Source organism: Oryctolagus cuniculus, chromosome 9, assembly GCF_051225735.1.
Source record: "Oryctolagus cuniculus isolate XC-2025 breed Fujian yellow rabbit chromosome 9, ASM5122573v1, whole genome shotgun sequence".
In the NCBI taxonomy this organism is placed as follows: domain Eukaryota; kingdom Metazoa; phylum Chordata; class Mammalia; order Lagomorpha; family Leporidae; genus Oryctolagus; species Oryctolagus cuniculus.
Genome location: NC_142875.1, coordinates 23165379 through 23187004, shown reverse-complemented (window position 1 = coordinate 23187004; position 21626 = coordinate 23165379). Strand labels below are relative to the sequence as shown.

At 36.7% G+C, this 21626-nt stretch overlaps 1 pseudogene; it reads left to right on the top strand.

Moving 5' to 3' along the window:
* Nucleotides 1–19949, top strand: part of LOC103349131 (pre-mRNA 3'-end-processing factor FIP1 pseudogene) — a 33600-nt pseudogene extending 13651 nt beyond the window's left edge.
* The last annotated feature ends 1677 nt before the right edge of the window (nucleotides 19950–21626 follow it).

The window sequence follows — 21626 nt, the reverse complement described above, 5'->3', positions numbered from 1 at the left end:
GTGATGAAGAATAAAGCAGAGCTTCCTGCTTTCACAGTTGTTACAATCTAGAGACAGCTTACTTTTCTTTAAAGGACTAAATAGTAAAGATTTGAGGTTTGATAGCCAACATATCAGTTATCAGGAATATTATACATGCAGTTACAGAAAATTAAACAAAATGACAACCTCAATGTTTATTATACTATTTATTATATATATATATATATTTTTTTTTTTTGACAGGCAGAATGGACAGTGAGAGAGAGAGACAGAGAGAAAGGTCTTCCTTTGCCGTTGGTTCACCCTCCAATGGCCGCCGCGGTCGGCGCGCTGCGGCCGGCGCACCGCGCTGATCCGATGGCAGGAGCCAGGAGCCAGGTGCTTTTCCTGGTCTCCCATGGGGTGCAGGGCCCAAGCACCTGGGCCATCCTCCACTGCACTCCCTGGCCACAGCAGAGAGCTGGCCTGGAAGAGGGGCAACCGGGACAGAATCCGGCGCCCCGACCGGGACTAGAACCCGGTGTGCCAGCGCCGCTAGGCGGAGGATTAGCCTAGTGAGCCGCGGCGCCGGCCTATACTATTTATTATAAAAAGAGAGATGCAGAATTGTGCAGTGTGTTAAACTACTACTTAGGGACTGGTGCCATGGCTCACTTGGTTAATCTTCTACCTCCAGTGCCTGCATCCCATATGGGTGCAAGGTTCTAGTCCCAGTTGATCCTCTTCTAGTCCAGCTCTCTGCTGTGGCCCTGGGGAGGGCAGTGGAGGATGGCTCAAGCGCTTGGGCCCTGCACCCAAATGGGAAAGCAGGAAGAAGCACCTGGCTCCTGGCTTCGGATTGGCGCAGCACCAGCCGTAGCGGCCATTTGGGGAGTGAACCAACAGAAGGAAGACCTTTCTCTCTCTCTCTCTCTCTCTCTCTCTCTCTCTAACTGTCTATAACTCAACCTGCCAAAAAACAAACAAACAAACAAACAAAAAAGCCTGCTGCTTAGGACACCCAAATCCCATATTTGAATGTCTGGTTGAAGTTCCAACTATTCTAGGCTTCTGACTGAGCTTCTTGTTAAACACATGGGAAGCAGGGATGATGGCACAAGTACCTGGGTTCCTGGCACCCATGTGGGAGACTTCTGTGGAGTTCCTGTCTCTTGGCTTTGTCCTGGACCAGCCCTATATGTTTGTGGGCATTCGAGAAGCAAAAAGCATATGAAAGATAGCTTTCTCTCTCTCTCTCTCTCTCTCTCTCTCTCTCTCTCTCTCTCTCTCTCTCTCCCCGCCCCTGTCATTATAACTTTCAAATACACAAGTAAATCTTTAGAAAATAAAACATAATGAGAATAATTGAGCAAAATAAACAAAATTATATTTGGGCAGGGATATCTGGGGCTTTTTAGTGAAACTTATATGGGAAATCAGCGAGAAGATCAAAATTCTGATCTTGTGTGCAAGGCATAAAAAAGTTAGCAAAATTAGCATTGTATATATTGAGAGTGAAGTGGTTAGAACCTGAAAAAAAAATTCATTCACTCTAACAAGTACTTTATTCCTCGTGTCTACCTGAAAGGGAGACAATATCTGAGCTAGGCTGGTATCAGCTTGAAGCATCGGGGTGGGGGGGCAGCTTTCATCATAAATTGAAGTTACTTTGGGTATCACTCACATCTTGCTTTAGTCTAAATTCTCATGGTAAATAAGAGATGAGTGGTTGTGATTTAGAGCATGCAAAATATTTTTGCTATGTTCTGATTAACATATCCCAACGTAAAAGTTTATAACTATGACACTGTTGATTACAGGCTCAGATTTTTCTGAATTACTTTCTAAAACCAATTTCACTCCATTTCTGTAATGACACCCTCTGGATACACAGATTTAAGGTTCTTATTACATCATTTTTTTTCATTCCTGTATTTACAGACATATCCTCCTAAAGCAGAAATGTGAACTTAATCAGATGCGGTACAGTATACTTTGAAAAGGTAGCACATATCTCACGCCCATCAGCTCATCAGTGTTTGGTCTACTACTCTGCAAATTACTACATAAATCATTCCTGACACCTAAGCTGATGTAGAGAATAAAACACAACTTCTAAATTGTGTAAGACTAACAAACAAAACATGCAGTAAAAGAATTTGTTCTCAAGCTTCAAGGTCTTAGAATCCTTTTAGATGCACCGAGAAACACGCAAATACTGCTAGCCTCAAATGATTTTCATATATGTATTATCTAAATATGTCAATATGCATGTGTCATGTTAATTGAAACTAGAATGTTTTAAGATTTATTTACTTGGAGAGTAGACTGACAGAGAGATGGGGGAGAGAGAGACAGAAAGAGAGAGAGAGAGAGAGGAGAGAAAGAGAGGGAGAATCTTTCATTTGCTGGTTTACTCCCCAAACGTCTGCAAAAGATAGGACAAGGATAAACCAAAGCCAGGAGCCAGGAATTCCATGTCTGTTTCCTATATGGATGGCCAGGACTCAAGTACTTGAGACATTATCTGCTGCCTCATTTGCATATCAGCAGGAAGGTAGGTCAGAAGTGGTTTAGCTGGTACTTGAACCAGGTAATCCAAATGGAATGCAGATGTCTGAAACAGTGGCTTAACAGACCGCTTCACAAAGCCCTCCTCATAATTGGAAAATTTTAAAACATACGAATAGACAATTGCACATTCTGTATGTTGAAATGATGATATCATCGTATCACTGGTATATGGAAAATTTAACTGAACAAGTCTAAGAAAATGGCAATAGTGGAAATAACAATAGCTTGTGAGCATTATTTTGAAAATGTTTCACATCTTATGGTCCCTTCAAAAGGAGTTTTTGCAAGCTTCATAGTTCTTTATGCTGTACTCTAACAAGTGTTTCATTGAAGACAAAAATACAGCAACTATACTCTGGGTACATACAACTTTTAGGTATATATAACACTTACGTATATAGCAGATGTATTCTGCAGCGAGTGGTTATTTTGCCTACTATTTAAGTCAGCTATGACAGACATCACAGTAGCTGGGTCAGTTCCTGACTCCAGATCCCTGCTAAAGCGCAACCTGGGGATGCTTTAGTGAAGGTCACGTAATTGGATTCTGGCCCCCAACATGGCAAGCCTGGACTGAGTTCCATCTCCTGACTGACCGAGTCTCAGCCATTGTGGGCATCTGAGAAGTGAACCAGTGGATAGAAGTGCACTCTCTCTCTCTCTTTCCATCTGTAACATGGATGCAATAAAATAAAATAAATATGTTTTATACGTTGTGAAATGGAATGCATTCATATGAATTCCGATAAAGCCATCAGTGAATCATTTTCTAAAATACAGCTTATCTGATGGGCATATGGTACAGATGCTGAGTCACCATTTGAGACACTGGCACCCCAAATCAGAATGCCCAGTTTGAGTACAGACAACCCTGCTTCTGACACATCTCTCTACTAACATGCTCTCTTTGAGGAGGCAGATCATGGCTCAATACTTGGGTCTTTGCAACGCATGTGGGAGACCTGGACTGAGTTCTGGGCTCCTAGCTCTGGCATTTCCAGGCATCTTGGGAATGAGCTGGCAGACAGAAAATCGCTCTCCCTTTATCTGTGTCTCTCTCTTTGTCTCTGTGCCTTTCAAATAAAACAAAAATAACTATAAAAATGTAGGTTGCAATAAATCATAATACAATATTCAACTAATACATTTCTATTTTTTTCTCAGAAAAATTAATAGGTATGGTTGATTCATTTAAAATATGCATCAAGCATTCAAAATTAATTAATGGGGATTTGGGTTTAAACTTAAAGTGTAACACAAAATTTTCATCATATTTTATTTGTCTATCTTAAATTAGGAGACTATGATTTATGGAAATTGCATTTAAGAATGTTTATTAAATAAAATTTACTGTATTTGCTTATTTTATAAGCTACCTATAATTCTATTAAATAATAACACCTCCAATGTATTATATAGCTAGAATTTACCCTTTTACAGAACTAGGATGACATATTTCTCAATATCTAGATATAGAAAATTTAACACATCGTTCAGTACTCCATATGGCTTAGTGTGAGAAACAAAGTATTTGTGGGAGCCACGGATCCCCAGAAAGTTTACCTCTAGCCAGAGGAATAGGACCATTTATTCACAGTGTACCTGCTTTTTTTTGCATCTAAGAGACACAAATGAAAGTATTTTTATTGGAATTACTGTTTCAAAGGCTGAATTCTATGTGCCTAATTTATTTAAGTAACAGTAAAATATAAAGTCGTTGAAAATAAGGATGTCAATGGGAAGTTTATGCTTGCTCTACAGATATAGCAACACTAGATGGGGAAGAATATGGGTTTGTTATTTCACCTACATATTTAAAAGATTTCTGGTTGGTCACCTGTCTCTTCTAATATGGCTCTTTTAGGAATGCCATTTTATTATGCATTGATTTCAATATATTGCCAATATAAAACATTTTATATTGGATTTTGTTTTCTCATAGAGATTGGTTTTCCTACAAAATCCTCTTTTATTCCAATCTCCTGTAAGAATACAAAATTAGTTTCTTGCTGGTCCAATTTGAGTTGCATGAATTGTAGTTGGTGCTGTTTTCTTCCTTGAAATCATCTTATTTGCTAGATTGTCATTTTACTAGATAATTTTAGAAAATAGAAAGTGTGAAGACAATAAATTGAAGTTATCTGATGGATAGAAAATGGGAAAAGTGCTCAATTTAGATGTGGATGGGAAATACCAGAAATACGATTTACATTAACAGCTGTGTCATGCAGAGATGGAAATATTCTTTGTGTAAAGATGGAGGAAATGTTAGAGGTCAAGAAAGAGCAAGTGTGAAAACCTGAGGTACAAACACCTTTGCTGTTTTAGACTAAGAGATGAGGGAAAAATATCGGAGATGAGGTCAGAGGACTCATAGGAGAACAAATTATGTAAGATCTTGAAGGCTATAGTAAAAGCAGCTATATAATAAAAAATACCCTGCTGTGTTAGCACAATGAATTGAATTGTCATGGCTGCATCCATTGGATAACAAATTATGACTGATGGAATAATAGTCCCTGAGCATGTTCATGCCCTAATTCCTGTAATCTTTGAGCATGTTACATTACATAAAAAATAATTTTGCAGATGGAATTAGATTGTTGATCATAAAAATTGGACGTTATCCTGAATTAACTGGATCAGGCCCTTAGAAATGCAAAAAAAAAAAAAAAAAAAAAGGGCAGAGAAATGAGAGGACAGAGAAAATTCAAGGAATCTGGGACTCCAGCCATCAATGCCAGCTTAGAAAATCCAAGAAGTGGACACAAACTAGCGAAAGTGGTATCTCTCTAGATACTAGGAATAGCCCTCAGCTGACAGACAGAAGAAAAATGCAAACCATGTTCCTACAAATGCAAAGAAATGAATTTAACTAGCAACCCGAATAAGGAATAAAATGAATTCTCCTCTAAAACTGGCATAAAAGAACAAACAAACTAACATTGTTTTAGCCCAGTAGGACTTATAGAATACTCCTTACCTGGGGCCAGAGTGTGGCATAGCAGATAAAGCCACCTGCAATGCTGGCATCCCCTATGGGTGCCAGTTCACGTCCCACCTGCTCCACTTCCAATCCAGCTCCTGGCTAATGGCTTGTAAAAAGCAGAAGAAGATGACCCAAGTGTTTGTTTCCTTGCCACTAATGTGGAAGACCCAAATGAAGTTCCTGGCTCTTGGCTTCAACCAGGCTCAGCCCTGGGCATTGTAGCCACTTGGGAGGGAACTAGTGGACTGAAGATCTCTCTCTGTCTCAGCCTGTTTCTGTAACTGTGACTTTCAAATAAATAAATAAATATTAAAAACAAAGATCCCTTACCTACAAACTATAAGACAGTATACAGAGGGAAAATAAAAAAAGGATAGTATAATATGTATTGTTTAATCTGCTAAACAAATGGTAAATTGTAATGGCAACAGTAGAATACTAATATATACAGCATACCAACAGTAAATTTATAATGAATCAAAGGATACAGGCAAGATATAGGCAGAGATTTTTCTCCATGAAGTACACAGACTCTGTAAGATTCATTTTATAAATATTGCCTATTTCCTGTGTTTTAATATATTTATATATTACAGTAATGGAGTTTTTTGAATATTGCATTTTAAACAAGACATCAAGAGAAATTTTCTCTGGGAGCACCTCAATTATCTACATAGTTAAATAAAAAAGTTGGTTTTTATTTCAAAGAAAAGGGAAACAGGGCAGAACCAACACTGTGGCTGAGTAAGGAGCTGGGGCATCTTCCTTACTGCAGAGACACCCATATGAACAGCTGTACATGCACAAGTCACCTTCCTGGTAGCTACGGAAACCAGGTGAGACTACAGTGCTGGATCTGAGCGCGGTGCTGGATACTATTAAAATCATGTGAAAAGTCACAACAAAGAACAAGAAGGAAGGAGGTACATGCATCACTCCTCCTCCAGCTCCAAGGAGCACAGTCTCTAGAGATGCCTTCTGTTTGGAGGAGGGAGAGCAAACTGAATCCCCGAACCAAGCCCACTGTGAAAAAAATCGGTCAGACTGAGTCTCCCAGTCCCAGAACTATGGAGTAAGTATTTGGAGCCTCAACAGGCAGGCAGACTGCCACAACTCCCTCAACTGACAGCAGAAAGCAAAACTCCAGCTGTGCAGGGGAGGGGGAGAAAAAAAAAAAAAAAACAAAAAACAAAAAACAAACAAAAAAAAACTCCAGCTGTGCATAGTGGCCAGAAGAGGGCGGTCAGAACTGTGGCTTGGATCTTAAAGCCTGGTCTATTGTGCAAGCCCCAGCAATAGATAAAGTGGAAGGCTACTACCCACCCCCAATCCTCACCTTGCATCAGTGCTTACAGACTGAACCTGTAGACTGGCCTGCCTATCCCTAGGTGAGTGCCGGTAGACCGTCTTTGAAGTTACTGCAGTATCTGGCAGAGACTGAGCCCTGGTGAGACAGAGTAGTTTTGGCCTGCATCACCACCAATGTCCTGTGGGCCTGATAACAATCCCCAAGATTGCACAGGCCTGAAGGGTGTAAAATCCAGGTGTGACTCATCTAGTCTCTGCCTGTGGGGCTGCCTCTTTCACTTCTACAACCTTGGGTCGATAGCAAAGAATCACAGGACTGTTCTGAGACTCAGCCTCAAGCGAATATAAGTCAGCATTGAACAGATGCTAATTGTCCTTGTTCCCAGGCCAATGCCTGCTGACAGAGCCTCTGCATATACTTCAGTGACCCACAGAGCTTGATGGTCTTGGCTAAGCTATCCTATCCAGCTTAAGCAGTAGCTGATACAGCACTGGGAAGTGAGCTCATCTTAGCAGCATATATAACACAGCAGAGAGGATTGGGTCCTAGCACCAGACAACACTGGTTGTGTGTGCTATGGGACCCATATCTGATCCAGCATTGTAACTGGACACAGGACAAAGAGTCTGAGACTACTGCTGGCCCAGGTAGGGACTTCTAGGGATGGATCACCCTTAAATGCATTTCATCAGTTCGTAACAGATAACACATCAATTACTGATTTGGGGAAATTTACTTTGGGAAGTATTATAGGACTGAATCAGTAAAACCTTAACAACAGAAGAGGTGGGGCAACCCTCAACAAAGGGTACTCTCTAGTTCTGACAAAGCAAAAGTATCAATAGTCTGAAAGGAAATAAACAGACTGCTTCAAATTCCTGGAAGGAGAGTCACAGATGAAGTCAGTTTATTAAAAGTTGTCCTTCAATGCACAGAAGATAACTTATAGAAACAAGCATCAAGAATTTCAAAGGAACCGGGATTCACAAAAATAACAAAATATGTTGTGAGAAACCAATTGCATTTCCAATTGTTTTGATGAAGATTTCAGATTAACCATTTTTAGGAAACTCAATAAAATTCAAGATAATGTAGGGAAACAATGCAATATTCTAGTAGATTTTCTAGAGATGGAAGTAGTTACTTAAGGAGAATTGCTTTATCTGGGAAGTACACTCAGTGAAACTGTAAGTGCATCAGAAGGCATCAGTGGCAGAACAGGTCAAACAGAAGAAAGACTCAGAGAGCTCAAAGGTAGGCTCTTTGAAAATACACAGCTGTGGGGAGAAAAGCAAAGTGATCAAGAGGAATGAATAAAGCTTGTGGGAAATTTGGGAAACCAGGAAAAGAACAAATATTTGAGTAATGGATTCAAGATGGATTTGTGAGTGCCAAGGGGACAGAAAGTATATTAAAAAACATCATTATGGAAAACTTCCCAAACCTAGAGAAAGATATAATTATCCAATTACAGGGAGGTCAGTGGTCACCACTCAGATTCAATCCAACCAAGTCTACACCATGACATTATAGTAAAAATCTCAAGTTATAGAGAATTCTCAAAGCTTCCAAAGAAAAGAGGGAAGTTAACGCCTAAAGGGATCCAAATTCACCTGAAGGCAGACGTCTTAACACAAACCTTACAAGCCAGTAGGGAGTAGAATTAGACTTCTGTAGCACTAAAAGAAAAAAATTCTCTAACTCAAAATACTTTACCCAGAAAAACTTTCCTTCAGATTTGAGGGCGAGATAAAGACATTCCAAGACAAGCAAAAGTTGACAGAATTCACTGTGAAGACTAAAATAATTATAATGGATACATTGAATATTAAGAATATTGAGACAGTCGATATAGAAAGAAGTCAAATGTAATATCAGAAGCCCAAAATGTGGAAAAGAATGGAGAATGAATGTAGAGATCTTTATTGGCATTTTTTCTGTCTTTGAGGCTTATTCCTTTCCTTTATTTTTATAATCAATGATGATATAATTTCAATATAGTTTGTTATATAGCCAAAAGAAGTGGAAAGTTTTTGTAAGTCTCATGGAAACCACAAAGCAAAATCCTATAATAAGCATATCAAAAATGATAAGTAAATATTCAAATTACACCACTAGAGAAAATCACTTAACCATACATGATTATAAGAGAGGGAGAAAGATAAGAACCATAATAAAAATGCAAAGCAAGTATCAAAACTGCAGTAGTGAGACCCTATCTGTCAATAATTACCTTATATGTCATTGGATTAAATTTTGTATTCAAAAGACATTTGGTGATTAAATACATTTTTTAAAAAATGTAGCATGGGGCTGGCATTGTGACATAGTGGGTAAAGCTGCTGCCTGCAGTGCTGGCAACCCATATGGGTACCAGTTCAAGTCCCGGTTGCTCTACTTCTGATCCAGCTCTATGCTATGGCCTGGGAATGCAGTGGAAGATGGTCCAAGTCCTAGGTCCCCTGCACCTGAATTAGAGACCTAGAAGATGCTCCTGGCTCTTGGCTTTGTATTGGCGCAGCTCCAGAATTCGCAGCCAATTTGGGAGTGAACGAGTGGATGGAAGACCTCTCTCTCTCTGCCTTTCCTTCTCTCTGTGTGTAACTCTGACTTTCAAATAAATAAATTAAAAAAAAATTTAAAATAAAAAAATGCATTCAATATATTCTACTTACAAAAGACTCACTTCATCTCTAAGGACACACATAGACTAAAATTGAAAGAATGGGACAAGATTGTCCATGAAAACACAACACAGATTAAAGCCAGAGCAGCCATATTTGTATAGGTAAATTACATTTAAAATCAAAAGTAGTAGAAGAGACAGGCAATTCATTATATAATGATAAATGGTGCAATTCACAAAGAGAAAATAAAGAACACTTGTAAATGTATATGCCCCCAATATTGAAGCACCAGAATACATAAAAATTAATAGACTTGAAGAGAAAAATAAATTCTGATATAATAGCAGTAGGGTACCTTAACATGTTACTTTCAAATATAGACAGGTCAACTAGACAGAAAATCAACAAAAAAAGCAACCAAATTAAGGTGTACCCTAGATGAACTGGACTTGTGAGACATCCACAGAACTTTCCATTCCAAAGCTGCAGTATACAAATTCTACTCAACTGGACGTGGACAATATCCCAGGATAGCTCATATGGTAGGGCATTTAGATAGACATGGAATTTAAATAACTTATACTCACATAGGAAAAAAGTACAATGTGGTTACCAGAAGCTTGGGGTGGGGGTTGATGGAGAAGGGAAGACATTGGTCATAGGATATAAAGTTTAGTTCCAAAGGAATAACAGATCCTGGTGATCAGTTCCAAAGCATGGAGACCATAGTTAATAATTACATGTGATTATCTCTGTGCATATATAGTACTTCAATGAATTAGTTTATATTTGTCTACCTTATTTCACATTTGCATCTTTATATGCTTTTTTGTTCTTCATCTAAACATTGAATGAAATATTTTAACCTTATTTTCAGAAGATTTACTAAGCTCAATTTACTTTTCAGACAGTGTATTAACTGTGAAAAAGACATACATTCCACGAATTACTAATCAATCGAGATGTAGAAGATTGATACTAAAAGTCAATTTCCCTATTGACTTTTAGTGTCAACTCCTTCCCAAATGCCCAACACCTTAAAATCAATTATCTGTTTTCTTTCCCTATAGTTTTGTCTTTTCCAGGATGTCAAAGAAATGGAATCACATAATATGTAACTCTGTAAAATTGGCTTCTAGTACTTAATCAATGTGATAATTTTACTACATACTTACATGAATCAACAAATTTTCCTTTACATTTTAAAATAATACTCATTATCTATGCCTGCTATATTATTTTTTCTATTCACTTTTGAAAGAATGAAAACATCCTCACAATATCTGTGTTGTTTCACCTTTTAGATGGCCATGAACTCTAGTAGTGTAGTTATTCTTCAGTACCTAAAAGACATGGATTCTAGAGTAATCATTCCTTCAATTTAACATCCACCCAGAGATGTCAAAGTCCCTTTATGGAATGGTATCTTATTTACATATAACCTACACACATTTGTTTACGTAGTTTAAATTACTGTTAAATTGCTCATAAGATTTAATGCATTGAAAATGATTCATAAGCCATTTTTTACTGATTTTATGGAGAAAATGACAGAAAAATTCTCTGTTCAGTACCTAAGTTTTCTTTTTTTAAGTTTTATTTATTTATTTATTTGGAGGCAGAGCTACAGAGAAGCAAAGACAAAAAGAGAGAGAGATCTTCCAACCGCTAGTTTACTCCCCAAAAGACTGCAAGGGCTGAGAGAATTAGTATCTTATTTCCAAGAATAAAAATTATTTACTGTTCTATTGCTGGACAAAATGTTGAGTAATTAATCGACCACTGTTAATTATAAAACAACAGAAATAACATTTTCAAGGAAAAAAAGAATAACAGAATCTATATATATGAACTATCAAACAGAAAATATAAAACTAGCATGCATACTGAGTTAAAGCTACCAGCGGTTAAGATTAAAAATTTAGAGGAACAGATGAGAGATGTCAGTAGAAGAAAATGGAGCTAAAACATATAAATGTTTTCCTCTAGTAGTATCCAAAGGATATGAAGTTAGTTTATGAAAAACATATCTGCAATCTGATGTTTATTGCAGCACTATTCATTCATAATAGCAAAGAGATGCAGAAAATAAAGAAATATCATTCAGCCATAAAAAACGATGCAAAAAAATAGTTTGGGTTGGAGATCATTATGTTAAATGAAATAAGACAGATAAAGCAAGACAAATACCACAAATTTTATTATCTGATATGTACAAATATGTGCACAAATATGGACTAAATAGAGTGTAGATGCCATATCATTTGGTTTATAGATATTTACAGATAATGTTTTTACTGAATTGCACCCCTCCAAAAGTATATACTTTGCTTTAATTTCATGATCTTTGTCATGAGTTTCACATAATGTGATATTAATTTATCATTCCTGCTTTTAAAAATAATACTATGGATATGCATTGAACTATTTTTTATATTTTTCTGTATTATTAACTATTCTATAATTAAAAGGAAAATATAAAATGGAAATGCTCAGAAATAAAGGAAAACTGTCACTATTTTATTTTTCAACTTTTATGTAACAAACTACAACAAATTGATTAAAAGCAATAATCATTTGTTATGTTCCAGGTTCCATGAGTCAATGATTAGCACGTATGCTTGTCTTCTGCTCAGTATCTCAGAGGGCTGCAATCAAAGTATCAGCTGGACTGCAGGTTTTAGCAGAGATTCAACTGAGTCAATATATGTTTCCAAGCTCCTGTTGACTACTGGCAAAATGCATTTATTTTAATCTGTAGAACTTGAGGTGGTTTGGTTCTTTAGTATCACAAGGAGAGAGAAGGGGTTTTTTTAAGCCTTGTCCATGTTTAAAGGCCTTGTTTTGAATAATTCAGGGCCACCAAGAATAATTTTTCTTTTGATTAACTCCAGAACAACTGATGTCAGTTCATATATATGTCTGCAGAATCTATCACCTTTTCCTAAAACCTATTAGCAGGAGTTTGCTTATTTTGGGTGCACCAAGTTGAAGAATTATAGAAAGGCAAGACCCAAGAGTGTTCAGCTTATATTGTATCTTCTTTTTGTTTTGAATAAATTCTGGGGATCTAACAAGCATCTCGGTGACTACAGCTAATATATATTGTGTCTTCTATAGGAAGCTCCATGTATCTCCATAATTGCTTATGACTTTCCTACATGCCACATTTAGCTGTCCTAGTCTTGTTAACTGTGCCAGCTGAAAGTCTAAACTAACAAAATGCTTGCTTCTGCTATGTTCTCAGAGGCCTCATCTACCTTTAATCTGCTGAACCATAGATTTTATCACTTTAAATGTTTAACACTACCCCCTAGTTCTTAAATATTTGTAATTATTGTACTATCTCTTTTTCTTTTAAATAAGTCCAAATATGTGTTCTTCCTGAAATCCCTTGGTGATGTGTCTAACCATGTAGTTTTTTGTTTATTCTGTGTGTCATCAACATCTTGGCCATTTTACTTCAACATTGTTAGCTTTGTCTCTTTAATCTTGTCTGCAATTAAATATTTTGTAAATGTATTCCCATGTCTAACTGAAAGTGAGTATGTCGTCCTTCATGAAAGTGCTTTGCTGATGAAATACTCCTTTCTTTTCTATATTCTATAACCATATATGTATATATTCTATAATCATACATATGTGTAGTCTATATCCATATATGCATAAGTAAATTCTATAACTATATATATATATATATATATACACACACAAACACACACACATTCTAGGCTGAAATGGGAGAGAGAGAGTATGAGAGAAAGAGAGATCATCTGTCTGGCTGTTCACTTTCCAAATGCCTGCAACAGCTGGGTCCGGAACAGGCTGATGCTGTGAGCTAGGAGCTCTATTTGGATTTCTTACATGAGAGGCAGGAGCCCAGGTACTTGAGCTGGCATCTGCTTTCTCCCAAGGTGCTCATTAGCAGGAAACTGCATCAAAAGTGGCTTCAGGACTTGATCTTGGGGGCACACTCAAATATGAGATGCAGGCATCTCCAGGGGCAGCTTAACAAGTTGTGCCACAATTTGCACACCAGATATTTTCATTTAATTGTTTTCTATTTGTTTCACTTGCTAATAACATCTCAAATCCTAATTTTTTTTAAGAACTGCCTTAGCATTATCCTCTACATTATGCTTCACAGAATATTTTCTAAATAACATATGAAGTCTAAATTAAAGAATACTTTAACTTTAGGATTTAACGAATATACAAATTGCATACAAATCCACACAAAATATAAAAACATAATAACTTTTAGAAACCTAGCTATCCACTTTTCAACAACATGTTGATTAAATGTGAATATGGAAGTTTATGATGGGATATCACATTGGCAGCCATGAAAAATAACTGCTGACAGACTGATAGCAGAGAGATACTAAAACATAACACCTTCAAAACACAAAGCTAAGAAGCTGAGAAAACATAGCAAAAGAATTTATTCACAAGGCTACATAGACTCTGACAATGTATCATGTCACAGGATGATATAAAAATGACAACCTCAGTGGTGTCCTAAAATCACTAAGATAACTTTAATCAGGGCCGGCACTGTGGCTCACTTGACTAATCCTTCACCTGTGGCACTGGCACCACGGATTCTAGTCTCGGTTGGGGCGCCGGATTCTGTCCCGGTTGCCCCTCTTCCAATCCAGCTCTTCTGTGGCTCCGAGCAGTGGAGGATGGCCCGAGTGCTTTGGTCCTGCACCCACATGGAAGACCGGGAGGAAGCAGCTGGCTCCTGGCTCTGGATCGGCCATTAGGGGAGTGAACCAACGGAAGGAAGACCTTTCTCTCTGTCTCTCTCTCTCTTTCACTGTCTAACTCTGCCTGGCAAAATAATAATAATAATAATAATAATCAATTTAGGATATTAGGCTCAAAATTGTGAGTTTTATCTTTGTCTATTTTTTTCTCCTCAGGTCAGTTATTATAAACATGTACTTATCATTTTTTTTGAAACACAAGCTATCACTGTATCAAGATATTATTCACTGAAAGTAAATATTCAATTAAATAATAATAGGAGCATTTACATTCAGTGGGGTACAGTTTTCTCTTGTCTTAATTCTTATGAAGATACTTCATTGATTCATTTAAGCTGTTTAAATAAGTTCTTTTCTAGTCTAGGGGTCAAGAAAACCAAAAGCACACTATTCTCATATTTATTATTTTTACAATTGAATGAATGGGTGAGGATCAGTCAATTTACAAATGTTCTGAATAGTAACATAATGAATATATATCATCTTAAATTAGAAAATCTATTTTCAAAATTTTTACTTTTCTGTTCCTTTTTTTAATTCAAAATTAATACAGATGTCATAGGCTAAAGTGATGGACAAGCACATGGATCCAGCAATTTCCCCTCTTTTCTTCTATCTCCAGAGGCTCACCCTTGATTTGTATTCACTTGCTATGCTTCAGTAAACCACAGCTGTTGATGTCTAAACTCAATTGAAGAATAGCCTTTGCTTACAGTTCAGGGTAATTGAAAAGAAAACCATGAAGTCATATTTTAAAAGCAATAATTATATAGTTAAGAAAATTAGATAGTGAAGTTTATTTTCAAAATAGGATCAATATATGTACCACTACTTATTTTCAAAATAGTCTCAATATATGTACTATATTGAGACTACCAGGGCAACATACAAATGAAGGGCCATTTCCGACTGTTACATCTCAAGCTGCATCAACAGTGAGTGAGTTCATGTGCATATGCGTTGATATTCCAGTGTAAACATCAAAGTATAGCTCAGCACAAATCAAAATGACTGACTTTTGGCTGTGTTTTGAATTGACAGGTGAAAATCACAAGCAGTAGGTTCTGAATTTTGGAAAAAAGAGTAGAAAATAGTCATCAGGAGGTCTTTGAAGCAAGTTCATCAACATTTAGGCAATGCATTCTACAATCCTGGGTCGCCAGCTTGTGGTAAAGAGCAGGAAGAAAACAGCACTCCAGCTTTCAATCTCCTTGAGTAGCAGGAAAGGATACAGCCAAATGGAAATCAAAGTTGGGAATAATGTCCAATGCAAGGAGTCCTTTTAAACAGGATAACCTACATAGAGTGACTATAAATTGTTCCCCTTAGTTACCATCAACAGTGCCACATTCCAGGCCAAAGTCTTAGACTACCAATCTGAAATTCTCCAGGACAATAGCTGTAGACATGAGAATATACTTTGACACAGTGCAATGAAACCAGAAGAATCAGTGTGCCCATCCTCACTTGGAGTCTTGATAATAAGAACCTTAAGCACAAAGACTTTCATTCACTAAGTTTTCTATGCATAATGTTAATCCCCAGGTGATTAATTTGTGTGATGATTCCTGTGAAATAAGAAAAGATACATAATTTACACTGCCATCCTATTCTGAAGAATCAGTAGGAGACCATTTTCCAAAATTTAAGTGTCTTTCATAGCAGTATTTGCCATTACACAAAAAGCCAATTATACTTATAAATATCACTGAATATTGAGAAGGAATTCTTCTATTCATACAGTGCACTTTTTATTACAATCATTTTCATTTTACAGAGTTTTATTCATTAGGATTATGAAAGTTTATTTCTTTTTCCATATGAATCTTCTAGGATATATTCAATTTAGAGAAAGAACTGGATGCAATGTGTTCAGTTATAAAAAGAAGACATATGTTTGATGAAGTACACCCACAGAAATAACTGGAATTAAGACCTAAATATTAATTGAAATACTTCTATTTCTAATAAAGAATATAAATAAAAATTATAACAGTGATTATTCTTATTACTGTGAAAATATTCATTTTTATACTGCTGTCACTGTGTGTCTATTTCATACCTAATGGGCATAGTTTTAAAATAAATGTTCAAAATGTTAAATATGCATTATTTTGATGCTATATTTTGATAAAAACCAAATGGATTTTTCTAACACTATGATCTCTCTCTCTCTCTCTTACTTTTTCTCTCTCCTGCCATTGCCTTTCAAGTAAAATTATAAAAATCAAGTAGTGATTTAATAATAGTAACAAATCATGTAAACACTCACAACAACCACTTTCACTATAAAAGTGATAAATAATGTCTGGATTATAAAAATATAGAAGCCTATGTATTGGGTTAACAAAATGAGCCAAAACATAATAATTATTTAGTTTAATATTCCCTACTGTTGTGAAATGTTAAACAAAATTATCCTATGAAAGTTCACAAGGTAGGATTAAAATTGCATTCTGAAAATTTTAGAACACACTTAAAATCAATCTACAGGACATGAGATAATATAATACATTTTCAGATATTATTTATCTGTTAATACTTCATGTCTCTATCAACTTGAATCTCCCCAAACTGTGTATTTGGTTTAATACTCTCCAGATTCCAGTAGTAATCTGTTGGCATGGCTACACTGCCATATAATATGCATTTGAATAGATAGAATTCATTATGAAACATATTTGTTTTATGCATGCACTGAAGAAATAAAATTGAGGATAATGTTTATTATGTTACTTTATGACTTTTATAAAATGATCCATGTGCTACATTTTTATAATTCAATGCCAAGAAGATTTTGTCTGTACAGAAAAATGAAACATATCACACAAAAATACAAAGAAGACACCAACACATTTTTATTTATAAAACAATGAGAATGAGACATTTTATCACATTTTCTTCTTAGTTCTTGTCTTCAGAAAAACAAAATAAAATTTAAATTCTGATCTGGTGAATTTTACACTTTTAGCAATATCATTTTTTATTTTAACTTTTACTAATATGAGAACAAATTCATATAATGCATTGATACAATTCTAAGATGATATCCATACTTCTGCTTTCTGATTTTTTGCCTGATGAACATTACAGTAAATACGCATTAAGAGTGAAAGTTTGGGAAAGTTTGCCTTCTTTAAACAAACATCTTCTAGAACTAAATGAAGAAAGCCAAAACAGTCTATTTAAACATGTAAAATTATTTATTTATTCAAAACCTGTGGGATATTGGAAATTTCATTTGACTCATCTAATATAAAAGCCCTGAACAAATATATTTTGTCAGTTCTGCTGTTGCCATCCTTGCTGATAAAGGTTACATACCTGGGAGATTAAACAAAAGCTTGTAGTTAGTTGGAAAAAATTAAGCAGATAAACTGTAATTAAGAAAGGGAGCATTTATGTATTTAATCTTAAATGAAGATTTATCCTACTGGGGGGATCACTTAGTTCATACATATATTATGGCCATTTGAATGTAAATACCCCTAACATTTTGTGCTTTTTGTAATCAAAGGTGGCAGATTATCTTTCTAGGCATTATTAAAATATGATTGCAATAAACTAAAGATTGGCCAAATAATGCCTTTAACTCTTAGTTTCTTGTAAATGTTTATATTTGTCAGGAAATTCTTGTATAACATGGAGCAAGCTTCCTAAAAGTACATTGCTTCTCTTCAACATATGCTGCTATGTATATTGATGGAGCCAATGAAGATAAAGGCTGGAATCTGCGGTTTCACAGATACTGTCATCAAGACTGAAGAGCCAAAGTGACTCCATTTAAAAAAATAAAAAGAAAAAGCAGCCTCCGTTTCCCATAGCACACCCGAGTCCTTGTAAAAGCAGGCATTCAGGCATTCCGGAGGTATCAAAGTTTACCAAGGACAGCACAGCAGACCAAGGGCAGCTCAGTAGAGATTACCAAATGAGGTAACTCCCTGAACCCAAACCAAACGGAGACCACCCCCACGCCCCACCCCCACCCCCTGCTTTGACTAATAGCAACCCAGAGCAGCCCCTTCTCCTACGTGGATGACAGGGGCCTAACTACTTGGACTATCTTCTGTTGCCTTTCCAGGTACATTAGTAGGGAGCTGAATTGCAGTATAGCAGCCAGGACTTAGAACTAGTGGCAGGATTGAAGGTTGTGATTTAATCCACAGCCACACAACAAGCAGCTTTCAGCAACAGATGTATTTCTTAGTTTTGGAGGTGGAGAAGGCCCAGTAATGTTATAATTGTTGTTGAAAATAGATCATGGATATAATTCTACTTTATTAAGTCAGTATACCCATGCAGCATCTGTCCTGCATATATATCTTTCTGAAGTTACTGTACCAAGCAATACTTCTCTCCAAGTGATTTTTTGAAAATTCTGATTTATTTTGGTTACATGAGAACTTCTGCTCACTAATGTGTGTATGTGCTTCTCTCTGTTCAGGGAAGTGATTAAAAACAAAGAAATCACCTTTTTCAAAAAGAATTTTGGTACACTCACCCAAGGAACTGCATGAGTTCTACTTCTGGATATGTTCATGGGATTCACCTGAGGCTGCTGTTATTTTCATGTTGGGGAAGGAGCAAAGGTGGCACTTTCATGCACAGCATTGTTTTCTGCTTTTAAGTCAGTCCTCAGTATATAATATAACAAAAATATGTTTTATTCTAAAAGTAATCATGAGGTGAGATTAATTCTTTCGCATTTGTGGACATGGGAAATTTAGACCCAGTGAGCCCAGTCCTAGGCTAGAATGTGATGGATCTGACCTCACATCCAAGTCGACATGACTTGGATGCAGAAGTGTCTCACTGCAGTTCTCTAAACGGGATGTTAGCTTCATATTAATACCATTTTGACAAAGCAATAGTAGAATTTTGTACAAACTGAGACAGCAGTACATTTTTAAGATTAGATTCTTCCAATGCATTCTACCTGGGGCAATTGATGTTATTGGTCAAACTGTAACTATTAGCCAAGCAGAAGGCCGGCGCTGGACAAATGAAAACAGCAACATACAGGTCCTTTCTGAAAGATCCGCTGCTGAAGTGGACAACAATTCTAGCAATCCGTCTCCGTGTTTCCCTCTAGGAGGTGCTCCTGCCCATCTCCCACCACCTCCTTTTCTTTCCCCTCCTCCAGCTGTCAGCACCACTTCACCTCTGATTCCACCACCAGGTTTTCCTCCACCACGATAGAAAGTGGGCATTCCTCTGGTTATGACAGTCGTTCTGCACGGGCATTCCCATATGGCAATGTTGCTTTTCCCAGTCTTTCTGGTTCTGCTCCTTCATGGCCTAATCTTGTGGACACCAGCAAGCAGTGGGATTGTTATGTGAGAAGAGAGAAAGACCGAGATAGAGAAAGAGACAGAGACAGAGAGCATGACCGAGACGGGAGAGAGAGAGAGGGAGCATGACCACAGTCCCACACCGAGTGTCTGCAACAGTGACGAAGAGCACTACAGATACAGAGAATACGCAGAGAGAGGGTATGAGAGTCACAGAGCAAGTAGGGAGAAGGAAGGACGGCACAAGGAGAAGGAGGAGACCAGACACAAGTCATCTGGAAGTAGCAGTAGACGTTGCCATGAAAGTGAAGACAGAAGCAGTCACAGAATGCACAAGCACAAAAATCTAAAAGAAGCAAAGGAAAGGAGGTTAGCAGTGAACCTTCCCCTGAGCAGGAGAGCGCCGAAGCGGCACCTGCAGAATAAGCATGGTTGGGGCCTTTTGTGTATAGCAGTACCAGAACTAGATGCTGTAAATCTTGTTATTTCTCTGGATAATGTTTAAGAAATTTACCTTTAATCTTGTTCTGTTACTATGAAAAGTTAATTTTTTCCCAAAAAAGTCATTTTTTCATGTTAAGTTATAAAAAAAGAAAGCTAGGTCTTGGTTGTCCCTGTTATAAGTTCTAATCCTTACAACAGTAATTTGATTATCCTTACTTCTATTTACAGGCATCCTTGGAGTTAACACCAAAAAAGTACCATTCCCTTCTCTACTGATTCCTGAGGTGAAGATTCTTATAATGCTTCATTTAGGTATAAGATTAAAGCTGAAAGAGTTGAAAAGTCAAAGCTACTATTAAGAAGGAGGGATTTCTTCAACTATTCAATTGTATACAGGTAAAGTTAAGAAAACAGCAACTACAGTTTATGACAAATATTCTGAATTTTTAATAGGGTAGGAACCTAAAGTGATAAAACTGACATAAGGAAGGTGAAGCTGAATTAATGTACCAAACTCTAAATGTGTGTGGTACACATACAACTCTCAGAGGTTGATCACTGTCCTCTAATACTTTTATAACTTGGAATATGAAAAATCAGGACGGATTTCCCTTTTCAGATATGTGAACTGATGCCTTGGGATATGCTATGCAAGGTTTTGCTTTGCTCGAAGGCATTTGGAGGATTTTGAATAGCTATCACAATTCAAGAAAATTTAAATTACTTCAGTGCTACAACAAATATCTGTCACATATAAATGCCTAAGGTAATAGCTGGGGTTTAAGTGCATAGTTGTGTGTGCTATTTTAGGAAAAGTTAAAGTAACAGTTTCCTGAAAATGTAAGTCATCAAGCATAATAGCATGATCTCCAGTGTATGGTGAAAGCCAGGAGAAAGGTGAATTTACAATTCTGTGGAAACACTGAACATGGTTTAGCATGAGCAAGTCATCTTTTTATTATAGTTATTTGAAAGGCAGAGTTAGAGATAGAAAGAGGGAGAGAGAGAGACAGAAGTCTTCCCTCTGCTGGTTCATTCCCCAGATGGCTGCAACATGTTACGTTAAAAAAAAAAAAAAAAAAGTCTGGGCCAGGCTGAAGCCAGGAGACAGAGGCTTCTTCTGAGTCCCTCACGTGGGTGGCAGGGGCCCAAGCAATTGGGAAATCCTCCTGTGCTTTCCCAGGCACATTAGTAGGAAGATGGATTGAAAGTGGAGCAGTTGGGATTAAAAAAGTATGTATATGGGTTGCCAGTACCACAGACAGCAGCATTTCCTGCTAGACCACAATGCTAGCCTTAGTAAGCCATCTTTAATTCCAAATAATGACTTATCTAATATCTATATTTCCTATTGCACTTATGTTCTATATTAACTTATTAACAAATTGTATCACTCACATAATTGAAATTTAAAATTTAATCCAATGCTTGACTCCTAATGTTGATCATTTGCTGTAATTTTAGTGTGTTATTATGACTTTTGAAAATGCAAAGTAATTGTATGTATGCTACTGAATTAATGATTATTATGGTATAGCAATGCTTTAACCATATTTTTTTCAAGTTTACATAAGTAAATACACTTTATTTTCATGAAAGTAACCTACTGCTACTTAAAAGCTATAAGTTATATGAGTAATGTATTTTTCAAAACACAGA